This window comes from Acipenser ruthenus, chromosome 50 (genome assembly GCF_902713425.1).
Source record: "Acipenser ruthenus chromosome 50, fAciRut3.2 maternal haplotype, whole genome shotgun sequence".
Lineage (NCBI taxonomy): Eukaryota > Metazoa > Chordata > Actinopteri > Acipenseriformes > Acipenseridae > Acipenser > Acipenser ruthenus.
Genome location: NC_081238.1, coordinates 4958727 through 4985712, shown reverse-complemented (window position 1 = coordinate 4985712; position 26986 = coordinate 4958727). Strand labels below are relative to the sequence as shown.

Genomic DNA, 26986 nt, shown 5'->3' with positions numbered 1-26986 from the left:
CAAATTTATCCAGCTTCTTTTCAACTGTTCCACTTAATCTTTCCAATGCAACGCAGAGATCTGTGTTTACTGTGTCCCATGCAGTTTTCTCACAAGCTCTTGGCCATTTAACTCCAGGCTTGTGCCCGTTGAGGTTCTTTTCTCTCTTATGCTGGTTTGTCTGACCGGGTTCACAAGGATCATTAGGTTCATCACTAACTGTGTCCATGCAAGTCCTCCTCACATCTATGACAGGGGTGCTGATATCCTGCGAACTGTGGTTTGCTTCCTGTCGCTGGATTTCATTCGACTGACTTGACTGACTTCGTAAGAAGTACTGATCAATGCGAGGCCCTTGTCCCTTCTCCCTCAAGCATTTCATTCTCCCTTGATGAATCTTCAAACCCCTGACCGTTGTCGCCTTGCTCCAGCCGCAGACACAAACCTGGAGTTCCATGTCTTTGTTAACTGCAGATCTTGAACTAGTCTTTTGTGAAGTACTCTCCATACTCATATCCGTTTCCGTTCCTAAGTCGTTAACCGTGTTGTCCAACGTTGAGTCATCTTCCGCCCCCGCTCTCGCAGACTCTAGGGGTATTTTTCTCTTTAATTTCTTAGAAGCCTTGGGCGGGTGTCTCCAGCATCCTGTAAACACAGAGCTGGATACTGCCGACAAGGGTAGCTAACCCTTACCAGCCCCAATGGGGTCTCTTTCCTCCTGTCAGCTGTCTCTCCAGGCTGTCACAAGGTCTTTCCCTTGTTGCCAGCTGCACTATTCACAGCAGTCAATGGACGTATCCAGATCTTCATGATTTCCATTACACGAGAGTAGATGTTAAAACCTCATGCTGATTTGAACTCGGCTCTCGCCAAGATAAGCACCAACTAAGACGTAGCTTTACAGTAAACTAATGTGATCCATATGCGTCTCCATCCATTTATGTTTCCTTCCATATGATGATGTAGATATCCTTCTGTCTGGTGTTAATGGCTGAAGTGTAATGCTGGCTCCAGGGATCAGCTTATTTTGCCTCCCTGGCGCATCAGCACACACAACGGCTGCGATGCTGGCTCCGGGGATCAACCAAAGTGCGGCCTCCCCAGCGCATCAGCATGACAACCGTCTGGATTGAGCTAAGTAGGGTACATCTCTGGGGTTTTCAAGTGGGCACCTTCCATCCTCAGTGTTTCGTCGACTAGCCCACGACACCTCAAGAGGGCTTGACGGTGATTCTGGCATCCCAGCATCACCCCCCTCCGTCCCCCACTCAACTCAGCCCAGCTTACTTACCTGTCCCCAGCCAGAATCTTTCCGTCTCAACCACAGCCAGTTGCTGCTCCTCTCTGCTGCTTCAGATAAGTTCTTCACTGTGCGTCGCAACTCTTGGCCACTGAATCCGACGTCTCTGAGAAACCGGGTTGTAGAGTGTGCCACAAATCCTTGACAACCCACTTCCACTGGGTAAACCCGAACTCTCCATCCTCGCTGTTCCGCTTCAGTGGCTAGTTGAGCATACCACAGTTTCCATTCTCCCTGCTTGGCCTGGGAAATGGCCTTTATACACCTCATCCTCTCCTCCTGCTTTTGCACCTCGTTGACTACCAGCTTCCTTCTTTGAGCTGGGGCCGCCTTGTGCCATGTAGGAGGAGTTGAACTGAAACCAAGACCCCCTCTTCCATGCTGGTCAGTTCTTTAATAGGTAAGCTGACAATCTCTGAGCAATAATGCTGAAGAAAATCTTGCCTTCTACGTTTAATAGGGAAATGGGACGGAACTGACTGATGCTTGTAGAATCTTTTTCTTTAGGTATAAAGACTCCACCTGCTCGGCGCCATGCTCTTGGTACAACCTGTTTTTCCCATGCCACTTTCATCAATTTCCACAAAATTCGTAGAACTCCTGAAGCACTCTTGTACACTCTGTACGGAACTCCATTAGGCCCTGGAGATGATGAAGCCCTTGCTTTTTTCACAGCTTGCTCTATTTCTTTCCACTTAGGTGCACAGTCCTCCATTTGGTATTCTGGTGGATTGATAGGTGGGATGTCTGACGGAATTGACATAGGCTCCTGCCTTTTTGAATCTGTATGTGTTTCCTCCAAATATCTCTCCAGCTCAACCTTAGATGCTTTTAGTGTGCCATTCTTCTCACTGGTGAATAACTTCTTTACAAATTTGAATGGGTCTTTATAAAAGTTAGCTCTCGCACGCTCCTTCTTTTTGTAGCGTTTCCGTAGGCGCTCAGCTCTGCGCAATGTTGCAAGCTTATCTTTTATGACCCTTTGTAAGAGATTGAGTCCCTCCTTCTGACTTTGTTCTGCTCTTCTCCATTGGTTCCTCAGCTGTCTCCTTTCTCTAACTAAGCGTTCAATCTCCTGCTGCCGTCTAGACTTTCCAGGAATAGTTTGTACTTTTTCCTTCCTTTTTTCAACTCCAAACCTCTCACTTCCATATGCGTAGATGATGTCCCCAAATTTATCCAGCTTCTTTTCAACTGTTCCACTTAATCTTTCCAATGCAACGCAGAGATCTGTGTTTACTGTGTCCCATGCAGTTTTCTCACAAGCTCTTGGCCATTTAACTCCAGGCTTGTGCCCGTTGAGGTTCTTTTCTCTCTTATGCTGGTTTGCCTGACCGGGTTCACAAGGATCATTAGGTTCATCACTAACTGTGTCCATGCAAGTCCTCCTCACATCTATGACAGGGGTGCTGATATCCTGCGAACTGTGGTTTGCTTCCTGTCGCTGGATTTCATTCGACTGACTTGACTGACTTCGTAAGAAGTACTGATCAATGCGAGGCCCTTGTCCCTTCTCCCTCAAGCATTTCATTCTCCCTTGATGAATCTTCAAACCCCTGACCGTTGTCGCCTTGCTCCAGCCGCAGACACAAACCTGGAGTTCCATGTCTTTGTTAACTGCAGATCTTGAACTAGTCTTTTGTGAAGTACTCTCCATACTCATATCCGTTTCCGTTCCTAAGTCGTTAACCGTGTTGTCCAACGTTGAGTCATCTTCCGCCCCCGCTCTCGCAGACTCTAGGGGTATTTTTCTCTTTAATTTCTTAGAAGCCTTGGGCGGGTGTCTCCAGCATCCTGTAAACACAGAGCTGGATACTGCCGACAAGGGTAGCTAACCCTTACCAGCCCCAATGGGGTCTCTTTCCTCCTGTCAGCTGTCTCTCCAGGCTGTCACAAGGTCTTTCCCTTGTTGCCAGCTGCACTATTCACAGCAGTCACTGGACGTATCCAGATCTTCATGATTTCCATTACACGAGAGTAGATGTTAAAACTTCATGCTGATTTGAACTCGGCTCTCGCCAAGATAAGCACCAACTAAGACGTAGCTTTACAGTAAACTAATGTGATCCATATGCGTCTCCATCCATTTACGTTTCCTTCCATATGATGATGTAGATATCCTTCTGTCTGGTGTTAATGGCTGAAGTGTAATGCTGGCTCCAGGGATCAGCTTATTTTGCCTCCCTGGCGCATCAGCACACACAACGGCTGCGATGCTGGCTCCGGGGATCAACCAAAGTGCGGCCTCCCCAGCGCATCAGCATGACAACCGTCTGGATTGAGCTAAGTAGGGTACATCTCTGGGGTTTTCAAGTGGGCACCTTCCATCCTCAGTGTTTCGTCGACTAGCCCACAACACCTCAAGAGGGCTCGACGGTGATTCTGGCGTCCCAGCATCACCCCCCTCCGTCCCCCACTCAACTCAGCCCAGCTTACTTACCTGTCCCCAGCCAGAATCTTTCCGTCTCAACCACAGCCAGTTGCTGCTCCTCTCTGCTGCTTCAGATAAGTTCTTCACTGTGCGACGCAACTCTTGGCCACTGAATCCGACGTCTCTGAGAAACCGGGTTGTAGAGTGTGCCACAAATCCTCGACAACCCACTTCCACTGGGTAAACCCAAACTCTCCATCCTCGCTGTTCCGCTTCAGTGGCTAGTTGAGCATACCGCAGTTTCTTCCTCTCTACGCCTCATCTACAGCGTCCTCCCATGGCACTGTTAACTCTACCAGGTGAACAAGGCGTGCTGATCCAGACCACAAGACAATATCTGGTCGAAGGTTAGTGGTGGCAATCTCAGGTGGAAAAATAAGCCGTTGACCAACATCTGCAAGCATATTCCAGTCTCTAGCAGCTTCCAGTTGTCCTGGGCGAGGATTGGTTTTAACACCTTTTCTTGGTGGTTGCTCTCCTGGGCGGAGGAATGTTGTCTTTTGTGTGTAATGTTTTGATGGAACAGGTGGCAACTTATTGGTCATGTTACGCTTGTCTTCCAATGCTAAGGCCAAACATCGCAGCACCTGGTCATGGCGCCAAGTAAACCGTCCTTGGCTAAGAGCCACCTTACATCCTGTCAAAATGTGCCTTAATGTTGCAGGTGATGAACACAAAGGACATGAGGGATCCTCTCCTACCCAGAGGTTTAGGTTCTGTGGTGATGGGAGAACATCATATGTTGACCTGATGAGGAAACTGATCCTGCTCTGTTCCATTGACCATAGGTCTTGCCAGCCAATCTTGCGTTGTTCCACACTCTCCCATCTCATCCATTCTCCCTGCTTGGCCTGGGAAATGGCCTTTATACACCTCATCCTCTCCTCCTGCTTTTGCACCTCGTTGACTACCAGCTTCCTTCTTTGAGCTGGGGCCGCCTTGTGCCATGTAGGAGGAGTTGAACTGAAACCAAGACCCCCTCTTCCATGCTGAACTTGCCCCATGATATCACCAATTCGAAGGGCAGCCTTTGCATCTTCCACAGCTTTCTTTGCCACCCACTTTCTTCCAGTTTTCAACACAGGTGCTGCCTCCCTTACGCATTTATCGTGTGACTCTACTAATGTCATTTCCAGTCTGACCTTGGCGCACTTAAACTCCTCGGTTAGAGCAGAGACTGGTAGCTGCAGTATTCCTTTACCATAAAGTCCCACTCTGCTGAGGCAGCGTGGAACTCCCAACCATTTCCTGATGTATGAACTGATTAAAGCTTCCAGCTTCTCTACTGTTGTCAAAGAAACCTCGTACACAGTCAGTGGCCACAGCAACCTCGGCAGTAGACCAAACTGAAAGCACCAGAGTTTTAGTTTACCTGGTAGAGCGCAGCTGTCTATGCTCTTCAACCCTTCCACTGCTTGTTGTCTAACTTCTCCCACACGAACTGTGTCCTTTAGATCCCCGTCGTACCATCTCCCAAGACTCTTCACTGGCTTCTCAGACACTGTTGGTATTGCCTCACCATTAATGAAGAATGTTTTATCTACTACTTTGCCTTTAATTATAGAGATGCTCCTTGATTTAGTGGGCTTGAATTGCATTCGTGCCCATTCAATGTTATTGGTTAATTTGCCCAATAATCGATTAGTGCAGGCTACTGTTGTAGTCATGGTTGTCATGTCATCCATGTATGCTCGAATTGGTGGTAGTCGCATTCCAGAAGCCAAGCGCTCTCCTCCTACTACCCATTTTGATGCCCTAATGATTACTTCCATTGCCATGGTAAAAGCCAGTGGAGAAATGGTGCATCCTGCCATTATTCCAACCTCTAGGCATTGCCATGTAGTGCTGAATTCTTGAGTTGAAAAACTGAATTGCAAATCTCCAAAATAGGCTTTCACTAAATTTGTTATTGTCATCGGTACACTGAAAAAATCAAATGCTGCCCAAAGTAGTTCATGTGGCACTGAACCATATGCATTAGCCAAATCCAGGAATGTCACATGGAGCTCCTTCCTCTCCTTTTTAGCTGATTGAATTTGTTGCCAGATCACATTGATGTGTTCTAAGCAACCTGGGAAACCTGGAATGCCCGCTTTTTGTATTGAAGTGTCAATGAAGCAGTTCTTTAATAGGTAAGCTGACAATCTCTGAGCAATAATGCTGAAGAAAATCTTGCCTTCTATGTTTAATAGGGAAATGGGACGGAACTGACTGATGCTTGTAGAATCTTTTTCTTTAGGTATAAAGACTCCACCTGCTCGGCGCCATGCTCTTGGTACAACCTGTTTTTCCCATGCCACTTTCATCAATTTCCACAAAATTCGTAGAACTCCTGAAGCACTCTTGTACACTCTGTACGGAACTCCATTAGGCCCTGGAGATGATGAAGCCCTTGCTTTTTTCACAGCTTGCTCTATTTCTTTCCACTTAGGTGCACAGTCCTCCATTTGGTATTCTGGTGGATTGATAGGTGGGATGTCTGACGGAATTGACATAGGCTCCTGCCTTTTTGAATCTGTATGTGTTTCCTCCAAATATCTCTCCAGCTCAACCTTAGATGCTTTTAGTGTGCCATTCTTCTCACTGGTGAATAACTTCTTTACAAATTTGAATGGGTCTTTATAAAAGTTAGCTCTCGCACGCTCCTTCTTTTTGTAGCGTTTCCGTAGGCGCTCAGCTCTGCGCAATGTTGCAAGCTTATCTTTTATGACCCTTTGTAAGAGATTGAGTCCCTCCTTCTGACTTTGTTCTGCTCTTCTCCATTGGTTCCTCAGCTGTCTCCTTTCTCTAACTAAGCGTTCAATCTCCTGCTGCCGTCTAGACTTTCCAGGAATAGTTTGTACTTTTTCCTTCCTTTTTTCAACTCCAAACCTCTCACTTCCATATGCGTAGATGATGTCCCCAAATTTATCCAGCTTCTTTTCAACTGTTCCACTTAATCTTTCCAATGCAACGCAGAGATCTGTGTTTACTGTGTCCCATGCAGTTTTCTCACAAGCTCTTGGCCATTTAACTCCAGGCTTGTGCCCGTTGAGGTTCTTTTCTCTCTTATGCTGGTTTGTCTGACCGGGTTCACAAGGATCATTAGGTTCATCACTAACTGTGTCCATGCAAGTCCTCCTCACATCTATGACAGGGGTGCTGATATCCTGCGAACTGTGGTTTGCTTCCTGTCGCTGGATTTCATTCGACTGACTTGACTGACTTCGTAAGAAGTACTGATCAATGCGAGGCCCTTGTCCCTTCTCCCTCAAGCATTTCATTCTCCCTTGATGAATCTTCAAACCCCTGACCGTTGTCGCCTTGCTCCAGCCGCAGACACAAACCTGGAGTTCCATGTCTTTGTTAACTGCAGATCTTGAACTAGTCTTTTGTGAAGTACTCTCCATACTCATATCCGTTTCCGTTCCTAAGTCGTTAACCGTGTTGTCCAACGTTGAGTCATCTTCCGCCCCCGCTCTCGCAGACTCTAGGGGTATTTTTCTCTTTAATTTCTTAGAAGCCTTGGGCGGGTGTCTCCAGCATCCTGTAAACACAGAGCTGGATACTGCCGACAAGGGTAGCTAACCCTTACCAGCCCCAATGGGGTCTCTTTCCTCCTGTCAGCTGTCTCTCCAGGCTGTCACAAGGTCTTTCCCTTGTTGCCAGCTGCACTATTCACAGCAGTCAATGGACGTATCCAGATCTTCATGATTTCCATTACACGAGAGTAGATGTTAAAACCTCATGCTGATTTGAACTCGGCTCTCGCCAAGATAAGCACCAACTAAGACGTAGCTTTACAGTAAACTAATGTGATCCATATGCGTCTCCATCCATTTATGTTTCCTTCCATATGATGATGTAGATATCCTTCTGTCTGGTGTTAATGGCTGAAGTGTAATGCTGGCTCCAGGGATCAGCTTATTTTGCCTCCCTGGCGCATCAGCACACACAACGGCTGCGATGCTGGCTCCGGGGATCAACCAAAGTGCGGCCTCCCCAGCGCATCAGCATGACAACCGTCTGGATTGAGCTAAGTAGGGTACATCTCTGGGGTTTTCAAGTGGGCACCTTCCATCCTCAGTGTTTCGTCGACTAGCCCACGACACCTCAAGAGGGCTTGACGGTGATTCTGGCATCCCAGCATCACCCCCCATCCGTCCCCCACTCAACTCAGCCCAGCTTACTTACCTGTCCCCAGCCAGAATCTTTCCGTCTCAACCACAGCCAGTTGCTGCTCCTCTCTGCTGCTTCAGATAAGTTCTTCACTGTGCGTCGCAACTCTTGGCCACTGAATCCGACGTCTCTGAGAAACCGGGTTGTAGAGTGTGCCACAAATCCTTGACAACCCACTTCCACTGGGTAAACCCGAACTCTCCATCCTCGCTGTTCCGCTTCAGTGGCTAGTTGAGCATACCACAGTTTCCATTCTCCCTGCTTGGCCTGGGAAATGGCCTTTATACACCTCATCCTCTCCTCCTGCTTTTGCACCTCGTTGACTACCAGCTTCCTTCTTTGAGCTGGGGCCGCCTTGTGCCATGTAGGAGGAGTTGAACTGAAACCAAGACCCCCTCTTCCATGCTGGTCAGTTCTTTAATAGGTAAGCTGACAATCTCTGAGCAATAATGCTGAAGAAAATCTTGCCTTCTATGTTTAATAGGGAAATGGGACGGAACTGACTGATGCTTGTAGAATCTTTTTCTTTAGGTATAAAGACTCCACCTGCTCGGCGCCATGCTCTTGGTACAACCTGTTTTTCCCATGCCACTTTCATCAATTTCCACAAAATTCGTAGAACTCCTGAAGCACTCTCTTGTACACTCTGTACGGAACTCCATTAGGCCCTGGAGATGATGAAGCCCTTGCTTTTTTCACAGCTTGCTCTATTTCTTTCCACTTAGGTGCACAGTCCTCCATTTGGTATTCTGGTGGATTGATAGGTGGGATGTCTGACGGAATTGACATAGGCTCCTGCCTTTTTGAATCTGTATGTGTTTCCTCCAAATATCTCTCCAGCTCAACCTTAGATGCTTTTAGTGTGCCATTCTTCTCACTGGTGAATAACTTCTTTACAAATTTGAATGGGTCTTTATAAAAGTTAGCTCTCGCACGCTCCTTCTTTTTGTAGCGTTTCCGTAGGCGCTCAGCTCTGCGCAATGTTGCAAGCTTATCTTTTATGACCCTTTGTAAGAGATTGAGTCCCTCCTTCTGACTTTGTTCTGCTCTTCTCCATTGGTTCCTCAGCTGTCTCCTTTCTCTAACTAAGCGTTCAATCTCCTGCTGCCGTCTAGACTTTCCAGGAATAGTTTGTACTTTTTCCTTCCTTTTTTCAACTCCAAACCTCTCACTTCCATATGCGTAGATGATGTCCCCAAATTTATCCAGCTTCTTTTCAACTGTTCCACTTAATCTTTCCAATGCAACGCAGAGATCTGTGTTTACTGTGTCCCATGCAGTTTTCTCACAAGCTCTTGGCCATTTAACTCCAGGCTTGTGCCCGTTGAGGTTCTTTTCTCTCTTATGCTGGTTTGTCTGACCGGGTTCACAAGGATCATTAGGTTCATCACTAACTGTGTCCATGCAAGTCCTCCTCACATCTATGACAGGGGTGCTGATATCCTGCGAACTGTGGTTTGCTTCCTGTCGCTGGATTTCATTCGACTGACTTGACTGACTTCGTAAGAAGTACTGATCAATGCGAGGCCCTTGTCCCTTCTCCCTCAAGCATTTCATTCTCCCTTGATGAATCTTCAAACCCCTGACCGTTGTCGCCTTGCTCCAGCCGCAGACACAAACCTGGAGTTCCATGTCTTTGTTAACTGCAGATCTTGAACTAGTCTTTTGTGAAGTACTCTCCATACTCATATCCGTTTCCGTTCCTAAGTCGTTAACCGTGTTGTCCAACGTTGAGTCATCTTCCGCCCCCGCTCTCGCAGACTCTAGGGGTATTTTTCTCTTTAATTTCTTAGAAGCCTTGGGCGGGTGTCTCCAGCATCCTGTAAACACAGAGCTGGATACTGCCGACAAGGGTAGCTAACCCTTACCAGCCCCAATGGGGTCTCTTTCCTCCTGTCAGCTGTCTCTCCAGGCTGTCACAAGGTCTTTCCCTTGTTGCCAGCTGCACTATTCACAGCAGTCAATGGACGTATCCAGATCTTCATGATTTCCATTACACGAGAGTAGATGTTAAAACCTCATGCTGATTTGAACTCGGCTCTCGCCAAGATAAGCACCAACTAAGACGTAGCTTTACAGTAAACTAATGTGATCCATATGCGTCTCCATCCATTTATGTTTCCTTCCATATGATGATGTAGATATCCTTCTGTCTGGTGTTAATGGCTGAAGTGTAATGCTGGCTCCAGGGATCAGCTTATTTTGCCTCCCTGGCGCATCAGCACACACAACGGCTGCGATGCTGGCTCCGGGGATCAACCAAAGTGCGGCCTCCCCAGCGCATCAGCATGACAACCGTCTGGATTGAGCTAAATAGGGTACATCTCTGGGGTTTTCAAGTGGGCACCTTCCATCCTCAGTGTTTCGTCGACTAGCCCACGACACCTCAAGAGGGCTTGACGGTGATTCTGGCATCCCAGCATCACCCCCCTCCGTCCCCCACTCAACTCAGCCCAGCTTACTTACCTGTCCCCAGCCAGAATCTTTCCGTCTCAACCACAGCCAGTTGCTGCTCCTCTCTGCTGCTTCAGATAAGTTCTTCACTGTGCGTCGCAACTCTTGGCCACTGAATCCGACGTCTCTGAGAAACCGGGTTGTAGAGTGTGCCACAAATCCTTGACAACCCACTTCCACTGGGTAAACCCGAACTCTCCATCCTCGCTGTTCCGCTTCAGTGGCTAGTTGAGCATACCACAGTTTCTTCCTCTCATACGCCTCATCTACAGCGTCCTCCCATGGCACTGTTAACTCTACCAGGTGAACAAGGCGTGCTGGTTAATTCAACTAGTTACCACATATTATAGTATTGCAGTTTATATAAAATACTTGGATCTATCAGTTTTTTATAGTAAGGTTAATTAACCAGTTCAGCAAATCTGTTCTTTTTGTGGTACATACAAAGTAGACAACAACGTCAGCACTTGAATGGTCTCTTTACAATCTAGATTACATTTGTAAAGTACACAGTACCAATTTCCCCCAATCTATTTAAAATGAATATATAAAACAGCTGCGTGCTCGCAAGAATAAAATAAAATATAACAAATTGCAGTGCATCCCTTTGCAAAACAACGAAACACAGTTTTGTTTTGTTTATTTTTTATGTGTATGTATGCATATCGAAACTAAATCCTATCTTAACAAGTTTCCTCATTTATAGCGACCACCTCTCGATGCCCATAGAAATGCTAGCCGTCAGGTAAAGCAAATCAGACTGCCCCTAACAGGCACACAGCAAGGTGACACTAATTCCTCAATACAGAGCATCTAGGTCTACGCTTCTTTGGAAGCTCGTGGAACCAAATCGCCGCCAGCATTTGGCTGTTTAATCTAGGGGTATGATTCTTGCTTTGGGTGCGCGAGTTCCCGGGTTCAAATCCCGGATGTGTCCGTGTTCAATATCTTCCATTACACTTTTCTAATTACGATGCATTGCCGGGAAGGCGCTCAATCACGTGACTGAAAAAGACAGACAAATCAGTCACCGAGAGCTCTGCTTGCCCACTCGTTAAATCAGGACTGCCATCTTTGTGTACACAGGGAATCAAATGCTTAAAAATTCAACAGAAGTCTCACATAACAGATTATAAAACCATTCATTTCACAGTTGCTGTACATCATACAGCAATGACTATTTTGGTAACATATGTTTGATTTTTTTCATGCGCCCATGTGTGTCTAAAACAATCCGGCTGCAGTAAGTTTTATCAGATGGTTGTTTAATTTTAAATATTTGATTTTGCAGCGCATGTAACTGCAACGCCATTGTTATGTGGCAGGACGAACTACGGGACCATATCAATCCTTAGAATGTGATTAATCATTCAACTCACGCTTCCATACATATTTGCAGTTTTCCCGACAACGCATTATCAATGCATGATTCCAAATGAACACATTCGTTTGATGGGGCTTAATGTAGTGACTAATATCACCTCACAGATCATTATAACTCACAGTGATACTTTCAAAGTTATGCTTTTAAGACTATTAACCAGTAAGGCAAATTAGTTGGGGAATGTATTACGCTTTATTCCAATGTTAAATGAAAAAGTTCAAAAAAGCCTTGCGTTGGCCGGGAATCGAACCCGGGTCAACTGCTTGGAAGGCAGCTATGCTCACCACTATACCACCAACGCCTCCGTTCTCAAAATCACCTTCAAAGATTGAATTAAGCCACTGTAACGTTGGCTGCTGGGACAGGTCACGTCTTGCATCTACTCGATAAGCGTTAATACAGCGACTGGTGTTTGTGGGAGATTTTTATGGTGTTTATAGATTGATTATTTCTGTAATTATTATTTCATACAGAGCAGGCTGGTGTGCATCATGCCTGTACTAACACGATGAAGCAATTATTGTATTCTATTTTCTTTCAAAAAGGTGCATGCCATGAAGATTGCATGTGAAAAAAAAGAACAAGCTTCTCTGCCGTGTGAGGATTGCACCTGCCGTGACCCGGATTTGAACCGGGGTTGTTGCGGCCACAACGCAAAGTACTAACCACTATACGATCACGGCGAACTACCGAGAAGCTCGTGTTTGTTTTGTCAGCTGGGCACTCCGTGCTACACACACGGCAGAACAATTGCAGCAGGTCGCTGCTATGTGTTTTGTTTTATTGTTTTAATTAGGCTACTTTCATTTTTAGAATATTTCGTTTCTTTCCCTGCACCAATCAGAGGATGATTCCCCTTTACCTGGCTCATTTCAAAGGCTGGTTTTAAAGACAAGGGGGAGCGGAATAGGAAGCAGGATGTAAGGGAACGGGAGGCTCTCGTGACGGCGGTGGTATGGCTGGTCGGCAGCCTGTGCTATGGCGGTGTGTTTACAATGATTCCGTGTGTGGTGTCCGAGTAGCGGCAGTAGTATTGAAGTGTAGCAGGTCTTTATATACAGATAGCGAAATTTATGTTATTTTCACTACGCCACCGTGTGTTTATTGAGGACAAGGACCTCGAGTGGTTGGTTCCCGCACAAACTCTTTTATCCAGGAGAAATCAAGCAATCATACTCCAAAAATAATCTTTACAAGTTTTAATTAATAATTGTTTTCAAAATCTCAAGCACATTAACAACAATGTAAACAATATGACAATTCCACTTTCACTTCACCATCTAACAATTGTCTAGTAGATACATATAGAGATGATACAATTAAACAAACTCTTAATCTAGCAGTTTCTTATAGTGAAGTTAATCCAACTAGTTACCACATATTATAGTATTGCAGTTTATATAAAATACTTGGATCTATCAGTTTTTTATAGTAAGGTTAATTAACCAGTTCAGCAAATCTGTTCTTTTTGTGGTACATACAAAGTAGACAACAACGTCAGCACTTGAATGGTCTCGTTACAATCTAGATTACATTTGTAAAGTACACAGTCCAATTTCCCCCAATCTATTTAAAATGAATATATAAAACAGCTGCGTGCTCGCAAGAATAAAATAAAATATAACAAATTGCAGTGCATCCCTTTGCAAAACAACGAAACACTGTTTTGTTTTGTTTATTTTTTATGTGTATGTATGCATATCGAAACTAAATCCTATCTTAACAAGTTTCCTCATTTATAGCGACCACCTCTCGATGCCCATAGAAATGCTAGCCGCCAGGTAAAGCAAATCAGACTGCCCCTAACAGGCATACAGAAAGGTGACACTAATTCCTCAATACAGAGCATCTAGGTCTACGCTTCTTTGGAAGCTCGTGGAACCAAATCGCCGCCAGCATTTGGCTGTTTAATCTAGGGGTATGATTCTTGTTTCGGGTGCGCGAGTTCCCGGGTTCAAATCCCGGATGTGTCCGTGTTCAATATCTTCCATTACACTTTTCTAATTACGATGCATTGCCGGGAAGGCGCTCAATCACGTGACTGAAAAAGACTGAAAAATCAGTCACTGAGAGCTCTGCTTGCCCACTCGTTAAATCAGGACTGCCATCTTTGTGTACACAGGGAATCAAATGCTTAAAAATCCAACAGAAGTCTCACATAACAGATTATAAAACCATTCATTTCACAGTTGCTGTACATCATACAGCAATGACTATTTTGGTAACATATGTTTGATTTTTTTCATGCGCCCATGTGTGTCTAAAACAATCCGGCTGCAGTAAGTTTTATCAGATGGTTGTTTAATTTAAAATATTTGATTTTGCAGCGCATGTAACTGCAACGCCATTGTTATGTGGCAGGACGAACAACAGGACCATATCAATCCTTAGAATGTGATTAATCATTCAACTCACGCTTCCATACATATTTGCAGTTTTCCCGACAACGCATTATCAATGCATGATTCCAAATGAACACATTCGTTTGATGGGGCTTAATGTAGTGACTAATATCACCTCACAGATCATCATAACTCACAGTGATACTTTCAAAGTTATGCTTTTAAGACTATTAACCAGTAAGGCAAATTAGTTGGGGAATGTATTACGCTTTATTCCAATGTTAAATGAAAAAGTTCAAAAAAGACTTGCGTTGGCCGGGAATCGAACCCGGGTCAACTGCTTGGAAGGCAGCTATGCTCACCACTATACCACCAACGCCTCCGTTCTCAAAATCACCTTCAAAGATTGAATTAAGCCACTGTAACGTTGGCTGCTGGGACAGGTCACGTCTTGCATCTACTCGATAAGCGTTAATACAGCGACTGGTGTTTGTGGGAGATTTTTATGGTGTTTATAGATTGATTATTTCTGTAATTATTATTTCATACAGAGCAGGCTGGTGTGCATCATGCCTGTACTAACACGATGAAGCAATTATTGTATTCTATTTTCTTTCAAAAAGGTGCATGCCATGAAGATTGCATGTGAAAAAAAAGAACAAGCTTCTCTGCCGTGTGAGGATTGCACCTGCCGTGACCCGGATTTGAACCGGGGTTGTTGCGGCCACAACGCAAAGTACTAACCACTATACGATCACGGCGAACTACCGAGAAGCTCGTGTTTGTTTTGTCAGCTGGGCACTCCGTGCTACACACACGGCAGAACAATTGCAGCAGGTCGCTGCTATGTGTTTTGTTTTATTGTTTTAATTAGGCTACTTTCATTTTTAGAATATTTCGTTTCTTTCCCTGCACCAATCAGAGGATGATTCCCCTTTACCTGGCTCATTTCAAAGGCTGGTTTTAAAGACAAGGGGGAGCGGAATAGGAAGCAGGATGTAAGGGAACGGGAGGCTCTCGTGACGGCGGTGGTATGGCTGGTCGGCAGCCTGTGCTATGGCGGTGTGTTTACAATGATTCCGTGTGTGGTGTCCGAGTAGCGGCAGTAGTATTGAAGTGTAGCAGGTCTTTATATACAGATAGCGAAATTTATGTTATTTTCACTACGCCACCGTGTGTTTATTGAGGACAAGGACCTCGAGTGGTTGGTTCCCGCACAAACTCTTTTATCCAGGAGAAATCAAGCAATCATACTCCAAAAATAATCTTTACAAGTTTTAATTAATAATTGTTTTCAAAATCTCAAGCACATTAACAACAATGTAAACAATATGACAATTCCACTTTCACTTCACCATCTAACAATTGTCTAGTAGATACATATAGAGATGATACAATTAAACAAACTCTTAATCTAGCAGTTTCTTATAGTGAAGTTAATCCAACTAGTTACCACATATTATAGTATTGCAGTTTATATAAAATACTTGGATCTATCAGTTTTTTATAGTAAGGTTAATTAACCAGTTCAGCAAATCTGTTCTTTTTGTGGTACATACAAAGTAGACAACAACGTCAGCACTTGAATGGTCTCGTTACAATCTAGATTACATTTGTAAAGTACACAGTCCAATTTCCCCCAATCTATTTAAAATGAATATATAAAACAGCTGCGTGCTCGCAAGAATAAAATAAAATATAACAAATTGCAGTGCATCCCTTTGCAAAACAACGAGACACAGTTTTGTTTTGTTTATTTTTTATGTATGGATATCGAAACTAAATCCTATCTTAACAAGTTTCCTCATTTATAGCGACCACCTCTCGATGCCCATAGAAATGCTAGCCGCCAGGTAAAGCAAATCAGACTGCCCCTAACAGGCATACAGAAAGGTGACACTAATTCCTCAATACAGAGCATCTAGGTCTACGCTTCTTTGGAAGCTCGTGGAACCAAATCGCCGCCAGCATTTGGCTGTTTAATCTAGGGGTATGATTCTTGCTTCGGGTGCGCGAGTTCCCGGGTTCAAATCCCGGATGTGTCCGTGTTCAGTATCTTGCATTACACTTTTCTAATTACGATGCATTGCCGGGAAGGCGCTCAATCACGTGACTGAAAAAGACTGAAAAATCAGTCACCGAGAGCTCTGCTTGCCCACTCGTTAAATCAGGACTGCCATCTTTGTGTACACAGGGAATCAAGTGCTTAAAAATTCAACAGAAGTCTCACATAACAGATTATAAAACCATTCATTTCACAGTTGCTGTACATCATACAGCAATGACTATTTTGGTAACATATGTTTGATTTTTTTCATGCGCCCATGTGTGTCTAAAACAATCCGGCTGCAGTAAGTTTTATCAGATGGTTGTTTAATTTTAAATATTTGATTTTGCAGCGCATGTAACTGCAACGCCATTGTTATGTGGCAGGACGAACAACAGGACCATATCAATCCTTAGAATGTGATTAATCATTCAACTCACGCTTCCATACATATTTGCAGTTTTCCCGACAACGCATTATCAATGCATGATTCCAAATGAACACATTCGTTTGATGGGGCTTAATGTAGTGACTAATATCACCTCACAGATCATTATAACTCACAGTGATACTTTCAAAGTTATGCTTTTAAGACTATTAACCAGTAAGGCAAATTAGTTGGGGAATGTATTACGCTTTATTCCAATGTTAAATGAAAAAGTTCAAAAAAGACTTGCGTTGGCCGGGAATCGAACCCGGGTCAACTGCTTGGAAGGCAGCTATGCTCACCACTATACCACCAACGCCTCCGTTCTCAAAATCACCTTCAAAGATTGAATTAAGCCACTGTAACGTTGGCTGCTGGGACAGGTCACGTCTTGCCTCTACTCGATAAGCGTTAATACAGCGACTGGTGTTTGTGGGAGATTTTTATGGTGTTTATAGATTGATTATTTCTGTAATTATTATTTCATACACAGCAGGCTGGTGTGCATCATGCCTGTACTAACACGATGAAGCAATTATTGTATTCTATTTTCTTTCAAAAAGGTGCATGCCATGAAGATGGCGTGTGAAAAAAAAGAACAAGCTTCTCTGCCGTGTGAGGATTGCACCTGCCGTGACCCGGATTCGAACCGGGGTTGTTGCGGCCACAACGCAAAGTACTAACCACTATACGATCACGGCGAACTACCGAGAAGCTCGTGTTTGTTTTGTCAGCTGGGCACTCCGTGCTACACACACGGCAGAACAATTGCAGCAGGTCGCTGCTATGTGTGTTGTTTTATTGTTTTAATTAGGCTACTTTCATTTTTAGAATCTTTCGTTTCTTTCCCTGCGCCAATCAGAGGATGATTCCCCTTTACCTGGCTCATTTCAAAGGCTGGTTTTAAAGACAAGGGGGAGCGGAATAGGAAGCAGGATGTAAGGGAACGGGAGGCTCTCGTGACGGCGGCGGTATGGCTGGTCGGCAGCCTGTGCTATGGCGGTGTGTTTACAATGATTCCGTGTGTGGTGTCCGAGTAGCGGCAGTAGTATTGAAGTGTAGCAGGTCTTTATATACAGATAGCGAAATTTATGTTATTTTCACTACGCCACCGTGTGTTTATTGAGGACAAGGACCTCGAGTGGTTGGTTCCCGCACAAACTCTTTTATCCAGGAGAAATCAAGCAATCATACTCCAAAAATAATCTTTACAAGTTTTAATTAATAATTGTTTTCAAAATCTCAAGCACATTAACAACAATGTAAACAATATGACAATTCCACTTTCACTTCACCATCTAACAATTGTCTAGTAGATACATATAGAGATGATACAATTAAACAAACTCTTAATCTAGCAGTTTCTTATAGTGAAGTTAATTCAACTAGTTACCACATATTATAGTATTGCAGTTTATATAAAATACTTGGATCTATCAGTTTTTTATAGTAAGGTTAATTAACCAGTTCAGCAAATCTGTTCTTTTTGTGGTACATACAAAGTAGACAACAACGTCAGCACTTGAATGGTCTCGTTACAATCTAGATTACATTTGTAAAGTACACAGTACCAATTTCCCCCAATCTATTTAAAATGAATATATAAAACAGCTGCGTGCTCGCAAGAATAAAATAAAATATAACAAATTGCAGTGCATCCCTTTGCAAAACAACGAGACACAGTTTTGTTTTGTTTATTTTTTATGTGTATGTATGCATATCGAAACTAAATCCTATCTTAACAAGTTTCCTCATTTATAGCGACCACCTCTCGATGCCCATAGAAATGCTAGCCGCCAGGTAAAGCAAATCAGACTGCCCCTAACAGGCACACAGCAAGGTGACACTAATTCCTCAATACAGAGCATCTAGGTCTACGCTTCTTTGGAAGCTCGTGGAACCAAATCGCCGCCAGCATTTGGCTGTTTAATCTAGGGGTATGATTCTTGCTTCGGGTGCGCGAGTTCCCGGGTTCAAATCCCGGATGTGTCCGTGTTCAATATCTTGCATTACACTTTTCTAATTACGATGCATTGCCGGGAAGGCGCTCAATCACGTGACTGAAAAAGACTGAAAAATCAGTCACCGAGAGCTCTGCTTGCCCACTCGTTAAATCAGGACTGCCATCTTTGTGTACACAGGGAATCAAATGCTTAAAAATTCAACAGAAGTCTCACATAACAGATTATAAAACCATTAATTTCACAGTTGCTGTACATCATACAGCAATGACTATTTTGGTAACATATGTTTGATTTTTTTTCACGCGCCCATGTGTGTCTAAAACAATCCGGCTGCAGTAAGTTTTATCAGATGGTTGTTTAATTTAAAATATTTGATTTTGCAGCGCATGTAACTGCAACGCCATTGTTATGTGGCAGGACGAACAACAGGACCATATCAATCCTTAGAATGTGATTAATCATTCAACTCACGCTTCCATACATATTTGCAGTTTTCCCGACAACGCATTATCAATGCATGATTCCAAATGAACACATTCGTTTGATGGGGCTTAATGTAGTGACTAATATCACCTCACAGATCATTATAACTCACAGTGATACTTTCAAAGTTATGCTTTTAAGACTATTAACCAGTAAGGCAAATTAGTTGGGGAATGTATTACGCTTTATTCCAATGTTAAATGAAAAAGTTCAAAAAAGACTTGCGTTGGCCGGGAATCGAACCCGGGTCAACTGCTTGGAAGGCAGCTATGCTCACCACTATACCACCAACGCCTCCGTTCTCAAAATCACCTTCAAAGATTGAATTAAGCCACTGTAACGTTGGCTGCTGGGACAGGTCCCGTCTTGCCTCTACTCGATAAGCGTTAATACAGCGACTGGTGTTTGTGGGAGATTTTTATGGTGTTTATAGATTGATTATTTCTGTAATTATTATTTCATACACAGCAGGCTGGTGTGCATCATGCCTGTACTAACACGATGAAGCAATTATTGTATTCTATTTTCTCTCAAAAAGGTGCATACCATGAAGATGGCGTGTGAAAAAAAAAACAAGCTTCTCTGCCGTGTGAGGATTGCACATGCCGTGACCCGGATTCGAACCGGGGTTGTTGCGGCCACAACGCAAAGTACTAACCACTATACGATCACGGCGAACTACCGAGAAGCTCGTGTTTGTTTTGTCAGCTGGGCACTCCGTGCTACACACACGGCAGAACAATTGCAGCAGGTCGCTGCTATGTGTTTTGTTTTATTGTTTTAATTAGGCTACTTTCATTTTTAGAATCTTTCGTTTCTTTCCCTGCGCCAATCAGAGGATGATTCCCCTTTACCTGGCTCATTTCAAAGGCTGGCTTTAAAGACAAGGGGGAGCGGAATAGGAAGCAGGATGTAAGGGAACGGGAGGCTCTCGTGACGGCGGCGGTATGGCTGGTCGGCAGCCTGTGCTATGGCGGTGTGTTTACAATGATTCCGTGTGTGGTGTCCGAGTAGCGGCAGTAGTATTGAAGTGTAGCAGGTCTTTATATACAGATATCGAAATTTATGTTATTTTCACTACGCCACCGTGTGTTTATTGAGGACAAGGACCTCGAGTGGTTGGTTCCCGCACAAACTCTTTTATCCAGGAGAAATCAAGCAATCATACTCCAAAAATAATCTTTACAAGTTTTAATTAATAATTGTTTTCAAAATCTCAAGCACATTAACAACAATGTAAACAATATGACAATTCCACTTTCACTTCACCATCTAACAATTGTCTAGTAGATACATATAGAGATGATACAATTAAACAAACTCTTAATCTAGCAGTTTCTTATAGTGAAGTTAATTCAACTAGTTACCACATATTATAGTATTGCAGTTTATATAAAATACTTGGGTCTATCAGTTTTTTATAGTAAGGTTAATTAACCAGTTCAGCAAATCTGTTCTTTTTGTGGTACATACAAAGTAGACAACAACGTCAGCACTTGAATGGTCTCGTTACAATCTAGATTACATTTGTAAAGTACACAGTCCAATTTCCCCCAATCTATTTAAAATGAATATATAAAACAGCTGCGTGCTCGCAAGAATAAAATAAAATATAACAAATTGCAGTGCATCCCTTTGCAAAACAACGAAACACTGTTTTGTTTTGTTTATTTTTTATGTGTATGTATGCATATCGAAACTAAATCCTATCTTAACAAGTTTCCTCATTTATAGCGACCACCTCTCGATGCCCATAGAAATGCTAGCCGCCAGGTAAAGCAAATCAGACTGCCCCTAACAGGCATACAGAAAGGTGACACTAATTCCTCAATACAGAGCATCTAGGTCTACGCTTCTTTGGAAGCTCGTGGAACCAAATCGCCGCCAGCATTTGGCTGTTTAATCTAGGGGTATGATTCTTGCTTCGGGTGCGCGAGTTCCCGGGTTCAAATCCCGGATGTGTCCGTGTTCAATATCTTCCATTACACTTTTCTAATTACGATGCATTGCCGGGAAGGCGCTCAATCACGTGACTGAAAAAGACTGAAAAATCAGTCACTGAGAGCTCTGCTTGCCCACTCGTTAAATCAGGACTGCCATCTTTGTGTACACAGGGAATCAAATGCTTAAAAATCCAACAGAAGTCTCACATAACAGATTATAAAACCATTCATTTCACAGTTGCTGTACATCATACAGCAATGACTATTTTGGTAACATATGTTTGATTTTTTTCATGCGCCCATGTGTGTCTAAAACAATCCGGCTGCAGTAAGTTTTATCAGATGGTTGTTTAATTTAAAATATTTGATTTTGCAGCGCATGTAACTGCAACGCCATTGTTATGTGGCAGGACGAACAACAGGACCATATCAATCCTTAGAATGTGATTAATCATTCAACTCACGCTTCCATACATATTTGCAGTTTTCTCGACAACGCATTATCAATGCATGATTCCAAATGAACACATTCGTTTGATGGGGCTTAATGTAGTGACTAATATCACCTCACAGATCATTATAACTCACAGTGATACTTTCAAAGTTATGCTTTTAAGACTATTAACCAGTAAGGCAAATTAGTTGGGGAATGTATTACGCTTTATTCCAATGTTAAATGAAAAAGTTCAAAAAAGACTTGCGTTGGCCGGGAATCGAACCCGGGTCAACTGCTTGGAAGGCAGCTATGCTCACCACTATACCACCAACGCCTCCGTTCTCAAAATCACCTTCAAAGATTGAATTAAGCCACTGTAACGTTGGCTGCTGGGACAGGTCACGTCTTGCCTCTACTCGATAAGCGTTAATACAGCGACTGGTGTTTGTGGGAGATTTTTATGGTGTTTATAGATTGATTATTTCTGTAATTATTATTTCATACACAGCAGGCTGGTGTGCATCATGCCTGTACTAACACGATGAAGCAATTATTGTATTCTATTTTCTTTCAAAAAGGTGCATGCCATGAAGATGGCGTGTGAAAAAAAAGAACAAGCTTCTCTGCCGTGTGAGGATTGCACCTGCCGTGACCCGGATTCGAACCGGGGTTGTTGCGGCCACAACGCAAAGTACTAACCACTATACGATCACGGCGAACTACCGAGAAGCTCGTGTTTGTTTTGTCAGCTGGGCACTCCGTGCTACACACACGGCAGAACAATTGCAGCAGGTCGCTGCTATGTGTTTTGTTTTATTGTTTTAATTAGGCTACTTTCATTTTTAGAATCTTTCGTTTCTTTCCCTGCGCCAATCAGAGGATGATTCCCCTTTACCTGGCTCATTTCAAAGGCTGGTTTTAAAGACAAGGGGGAGCGGAATAGGAAGCAGGATGTAAGGGAACGGGAGGCTCTCGTGACGGCGGCGTTATGGCTGGTCGGCAGCCTGTGCTATGGCGGTGTGTTTACAATGATTCCGTGTGTGGTGTCCGAGTAGCGGCAGTAGTATTGAAGTGTAGCAGGTCTTTATATACAGATAGCGAAATTTATGTTATTTTCACTACGCCACCGTGTGTTTATTGAGGACAAGGACCTCGAGTGGTTGGTTCCCGCACAAACTCTTTTATCCAGGAGAAATCAAGCAATCATACTCCAAAAATAATCTTTACAAGTTTTAATTAATAATTGTTTTCAAAATCTCAAGCACATTAACAACAATGTAAACAATATGACAATTCCACTTTCACTTCACCATCTAACAATTGTCTAGTAGATACATATAGAGATGATACAATTAAACAAACTCTTAATCTAGCAGTTTCTTATAGTGAAGTTAATTCAACTAGTTACCACATATTATAGTATTGCAGTTTATATAAAATACTTGGATCTATCAGTTTTTTATAGTAAGGTTAATTAACCAGTTCAGCAAATCTGTTCTTTTTGTGGTACATACAAAGTAGACAACAACGTCAGCACTTGAATGGTCTCGTTACAATCTAGATTACATTTGTAAAGTACACAGTACCAATTTCCCCCAATCTATTTAAAATGAATATATAAAACAGCTGCGTGCTCGCAAGAATAAAATAAAATATAACAAATTGCAGTGCATCCCTTTGCAAAACAACGAGACACAGTTTTGTTTTGTTTATTTTTTATGTGTATGTATGCATATCGAAACTAAATCCTATCTTAACAAGTTTCCTCATTTATAGCGACCACCTCTCGATGCCCATAGAAATGCTAGCCGCCAGGTAAAGCAAATCAGACTGCCCCTAACAGGCACACAGCAAGGTGACACTAATTCCTCAATACAGAGCATCTAGGTCTACGCTTCTTTGGAAGCTCGTGGAACCAAATCGCCGCCAGCATTTGGCTGTTTAATCTAGGGGTATGATTCTTGCTTCGGGTGCGCGAGTTCCCGGGTTCAAATCCCGGATGTGTCCGTGTTCAATATCTTGCATTACACTTTTCTAATTACGATGCATTGCCGGGAAGGCGCTCAATCACGTGACTGAAAAAGACTGAAAAATCAGTCACCGAGAGCTCTGCTTGCCCACTCGTTAAATCAGGACTGCCATCTTTGTGTACACAGGGAATCAAATGCTTAAAAATTCAACAGAAGTCTCACATAACAGATTATAAAACCATTAATTTCACAGTTGCTGTACATCATACAGCAATGACTATTTTGGTAACATATGTTTGATTTTTTTTCATGCGCCCATGTGTGTCTAAAACAATCCGGCTGCAGTAAGTTTTATCAGATGGTTGTTTAATTTAAAATATTTGATTTTGCAGCGCATGTAACTGCAACGCCATTGTTATGTGGCAGGACGAACAACAGGACCATATCAATCCTTAGAATGTGATTAATCATTCAACTCACGCTTCCATACATATTTGCAGTTTTCCCGACAACGCATTATCAATGCATGATTCCAAATGAACACATTCGTTTGATGGGGCTTAATGTAGTGACTAATATCACCTCACAGATCATTATAACTCACAGTGATACTTTCAAAGTTATGCTTTTAAGACTATTAACCAGTAAGGCAAATTAGTTGGGGAATGTATTACGCTTTATTCCAATGTTAAATGAAAAAATTCAAAAAAGACTTGCGTTGGCCGGGAATCGAACCCGGGTCAACTGCTTGGAAGGCAGCTATGCTCACCACTATACCACTGACGCCGCCGTTTTCAAAATCACCTTCAAAGATTGAATTAAGCCACTGTAACGTTGGCTGCTGGGACAGGTCCCGTCTTGCCTCTACTCGATAAGCGTTAATACAGCGACTGGTGTTTGTGGGAGATTTTTATGGTGTTTATAGATTGATTATTTCTGTAATTATTATTTCATACACAGCAGGCTGGTGTGCATCATGCCTGTACTAACACGATGAAGCAATTATTGTATTCTATTTTCTCTCAAAAAGGTGCATACCATGAAGATGGCGTGTGAAAAAAAAAACAAGCTTCTCTGCCGTGTGAGGATTGCACATGCCGTGACCCGGATTCGAACCGGGGTTGTTGCGGCCACAACGCAAAGTACTAACCACTATACGATCACGGCGAACTACCGAGAAGCTCGTGTTTGTTTTGTCAGCTGGGCACTCCGTGCTACACACACGGCAGAACAATTGCAGCAGGTCGCTGCTATGTGTTTTGTTTTATTGTTTTAATTAGGCTACTTTCATTTTTAGAATCTTTCGTTTCTTTCCCTGCGCCAATCAGAGGATGATTCCCCTTTACCTGGCTCATTTCAAAGGCTGGCTTTAAAGACAAGGGGGAGCGGAATAGGAAGCAGGATGTAAGGGAACGGGAGGCTCTCGTGACGGCGGCGGTATGGCTGGTCGGCAGCCTGTGCTATGGCGGTGTGTTTACAATGATTCCGTGTGTGGTGTCCGAGTAGCGGCAGTAGTATTGAAGTGTAGCAGGTCTTTATATACAGATATCGAAATTTATGTTATTTTCACTACGCCACCGTGTGTTTATTGAGGACAAGGACCTCGAGTGGTTGGTTCCCGCACAAACTCTTTTATCCAGGAGAAATCAAGCAATCATACTCCAAAAATAATCTTTACAAGTTTTAATTAATAATTGTTTTCAAAATCTCAAGCACATTAACAACAATGTAAACAATATGACAATTCCACTTTCACTTCACCATCTAACAATTGTCTAGTAGATACATATAGAGATGATACAATTAAACAAACTCTTAATCTAGCAGTTTCTTATAGTGAAGTTAATTCAACTAGTTACCACATATTATAGTATTGCAGTTTATATAAAATACTTGGATCTATCAGTTTTTTATAGTAAGGTTAATTAACCAGTTCAGCAAATCTGTTCTTTTTGTGGTACATACAAAGTAGACAACAACGTCAGCACTTGAATGGTCTCGTTACAATCTAGATTACATTTGTAAAGTACACAGTACCAATTTCCCCCAATCTATTTAAAATGAATATATAAAACAGCTGCGTGCTCGCAAGAATAAAATAAAATATAACAAATTGCAGTGCATCCCTTTGCAAAACAACGAGACACAGTTTTGTTTTGTTTATTTTTTATGTGTATGTATGCATATCGAAACTAAATCCTATCTTAACAAGTTTCCTCATTTATAGCGACCACCTCTCGATGCCCATAGAAATGCTAGCCGCCAGGTAAAGCAAATCAGACTGCCCCTAACAGGCACACAGCAAGGTGACACTAATTCCTCAATACAGAGCATCTAGGTCTACGCTTCTTTGGAAGCTCGTGGAACCAAATCGCCGCCAGCATTTGGCTGTTTAATCTAGGGGTATGATTCTTGCTTCGGGTGCGCGAGTTCCCGGGTTCAAATCCCGGATGTGTCCTGTTCAATATCTTGCATTCCACTTTTCTAATTACGATGCATTGCCGGGAAGGCGCTCAATCACGTGACTGAAAAAGACTGACAAATCAGTCACCGAGAGCTCTGCTTGCCCACTCGTTAAATCAGGACTGCCATCTTTGTGTACACAGGGATTCAAATGCTTAAAAATTCAACAGAAGTCTCACATAACAGATTATAAAACCATTAATTTCACAGTTGCTGTACATCATACAGCAATGACTATTTTGGTAACATATGTTTGATTTTTTTCATGCGCCCATGTGTGTCTAAAACAATCCGGCTGCAGTAAGTTTTATCAGATGGTTGTTTAATTTAAAATATTTGATTTTGCAGCGCATGTAACTGCAACGCCATTGTTATGTGGCAGGACGAACAACAGGACCATATCAATCCTTAGAATGTGATTAATCATTCAACTCACGCTTCCATACATATTTGCAGTTTTCCCGACAACGCATTATCAATGCATGATTCCAAATGAACACATTCGTTTGATGGGGCTTAATGTAGTGACTAATATCACCTCACAGATCATTATAACTCACAGTGATACTTGCAAAGTTATGCTTTTAAGACTATTAACCAGTAAGGCAAATTAGTTGGGGAATGTATTACGCTTTATTCCAATGTTAAATGAAAAAGTTCAAAAAAGACTTGCGTTGGCCGGGAATCGAACCCGGGTCAACTGCTTGGAAGGCAGCTAGGCTCACCACTATACCACCAACGCCGCCGTTCTCAAAATCACCTTCAAAGATTGAATTAAGCCACTGTAACGTTGGCTGCTGGGACAGGTCACGTCTTGCCTCTACTCGATAAGCGTTAATACAGCGACTGGTGTTTGTGGGAGATTTTTATGGTGTTATAGATTGATTATTTCTGTAATTATTATTTCATACACAGCAGGCTGGTGTGCATCATGCCTGTACTAACACGATGAAGCAATTATTGTATTCTATTTTCTTTCAAAAAGGTGCATGCCATGAAGATGGCGTGTGAAAAAAAAGAACAAGCTTCTCTGCCGTGTGAGGATTGCACCTGCCGTGACCCGGATTCGAACCGTGGTTGTTGCGGCCACAACGCAAAGTACTAACCACTATACGATCACGGCGAACTACCGAGAAGCTCGTGTTTGTTTTGTCAGCTGGGCACTCCGTGCTACACACACGGCAGAACAATTGCAGCAGGTCGCT

At 43.0% G+C, this 26986-nt stretch overlaps 13 non-coding genes across 13 annotated transcripts; all 13 read right to left on the bottom strand.

The window, feature by feature from the left end:
• Nucleotides 1-11935: 11935 nt before the first annotated feature.
• Nucleotides 11936-12007, bottom strand: trnag-ucc (transfer RNA glycine (anticodon UCC)). Its single transcript has one exon. It is a non-coding gene; the product is annotated as a tRNA-Gly (tRNA).
• Nucleotides 12008-12317: 310 nt separating this feature from the next.
• Nucleotides 12318-12389, bottom strand: trnah-gug (transfer RNA histidin (anticodon GUG)). Its single transcript has one exon. It is a non-coding gene; the product is annotated as a tRNA-His (tRNA).
• Nucleotides 12390-14355: 1966 nt separating this feature from the next.
• Nucleotides 14356-14427, bottom strand: trnag-ucc (transfer RNA glycine (anticodon UCC)). Its single transcript has one exon. It is a non-coding gene; the product is annotated as a tRNA-Gly (tRNA).
• Nucleotides 14428-14737: 310 nt separating this feature from the next.
• trnah-gug (transfer RNA histidin (anticodon GUG)) lies at nucleotides 14738-14809 on the bottom strand. Its single transcript has one exon. It is a non-coding gene; the product is annotated as a tRNA-His (tRNA).
• A 1960-nt stretch (nucleotides 14810-16769) lies between these two features.
• trnag-ucc (transfer RNA glycine (anticodon UCC)) lies at nucleotides 16770-16841 on the bottom strand. The gene has a single exon. It is a non-coding gene; the product is annotated as a tRNA-Gly (tRNA).
• Nucleotides 16842-17151: 310 nt separating this feature from the next.
• trnah-gug (transfer RNA histidin (anticodon GUG)) lies at nucleotides 17152-17223 on the bottom strand. The gene has a single exon. It is a non-coding gene; the product is annotated as a tRNA-His (tRNA).
• A 1968-nt stretch (nucleotides 17224-19191) lies between these two features.
• trnag-ucc (transfer RNA glycine (anticodon UCC)) lies at nucleotides 19192-19263 on the bottom strand. The gene has a single exon. It is a non-coding gene; the product is annotated as a tRNA-Gly (tRNA).
• A 309-nt stretch (nucleotides 19264-19572) lies between these two features.
• trnah-gug (transfer RNA histidin (anticodon GUG)) lies at nucleotides 19573-19644 on the bottom strand. The gene has a single exon. It is a non-coding gene; the product is annotated as a tRNA-His (tRNA).
• A 1966-nt stretch (nucleotides 19645-21610) lies between these two features.
• On the bottom strand, nucleotides 21611-21682 carry trnag-ucc (transfer RNA glycine (anticodon UCC)). The gene has a single exon. It is a non-coding gene; the product is annotated as a tRNA-Gly (tRNA).
• A 310-nt stretch (nucleotides 21683-21992) lies between these two features.
• Nucleotides 21993-22064, bottom strand: trnah-gug (transfer RNA histidin (anticodon GUG)). The gene has a single exon. It is a non-coding gene; the product is annotated as a tRNA-His (tRNA).
• A 1968-nt stretch (nucleotides 22065-24032) lies between these two features.
• trnag-ucc (transfer RNA glycine (anticodon UCC)) lies at nucleotides 24033-24104 on the bottom strand. Its single transcript has one exon. It is a non-coding gene; the product is annotated as a tRNA-Gly (tRNA).
• A 309-nt stretch (nucleotides 24105-24413) lies between these two features.
• Nucleotides 24414-24485, bottom strand: trnah-gug (transfer RNA histidin (anticodon GUG)). The gene has a single exon. It is a non-coding gene; the product is annotated as a tRNA-His (tRNA).
• Nucleotides 24486-26451: 1966 nt separating this feature from the next.
• On the bottom strand, nucleotides 26452-26523 carry trnag-ucc (transfer RNA glycine (anticodon UCC)). Its single transcript has one exon. It is a non-coding gene; the product is annotated as a tRNA-Gly (tRNA).
• Nucleotides 26524-26986: the final 463 nt, after the last annotated feature.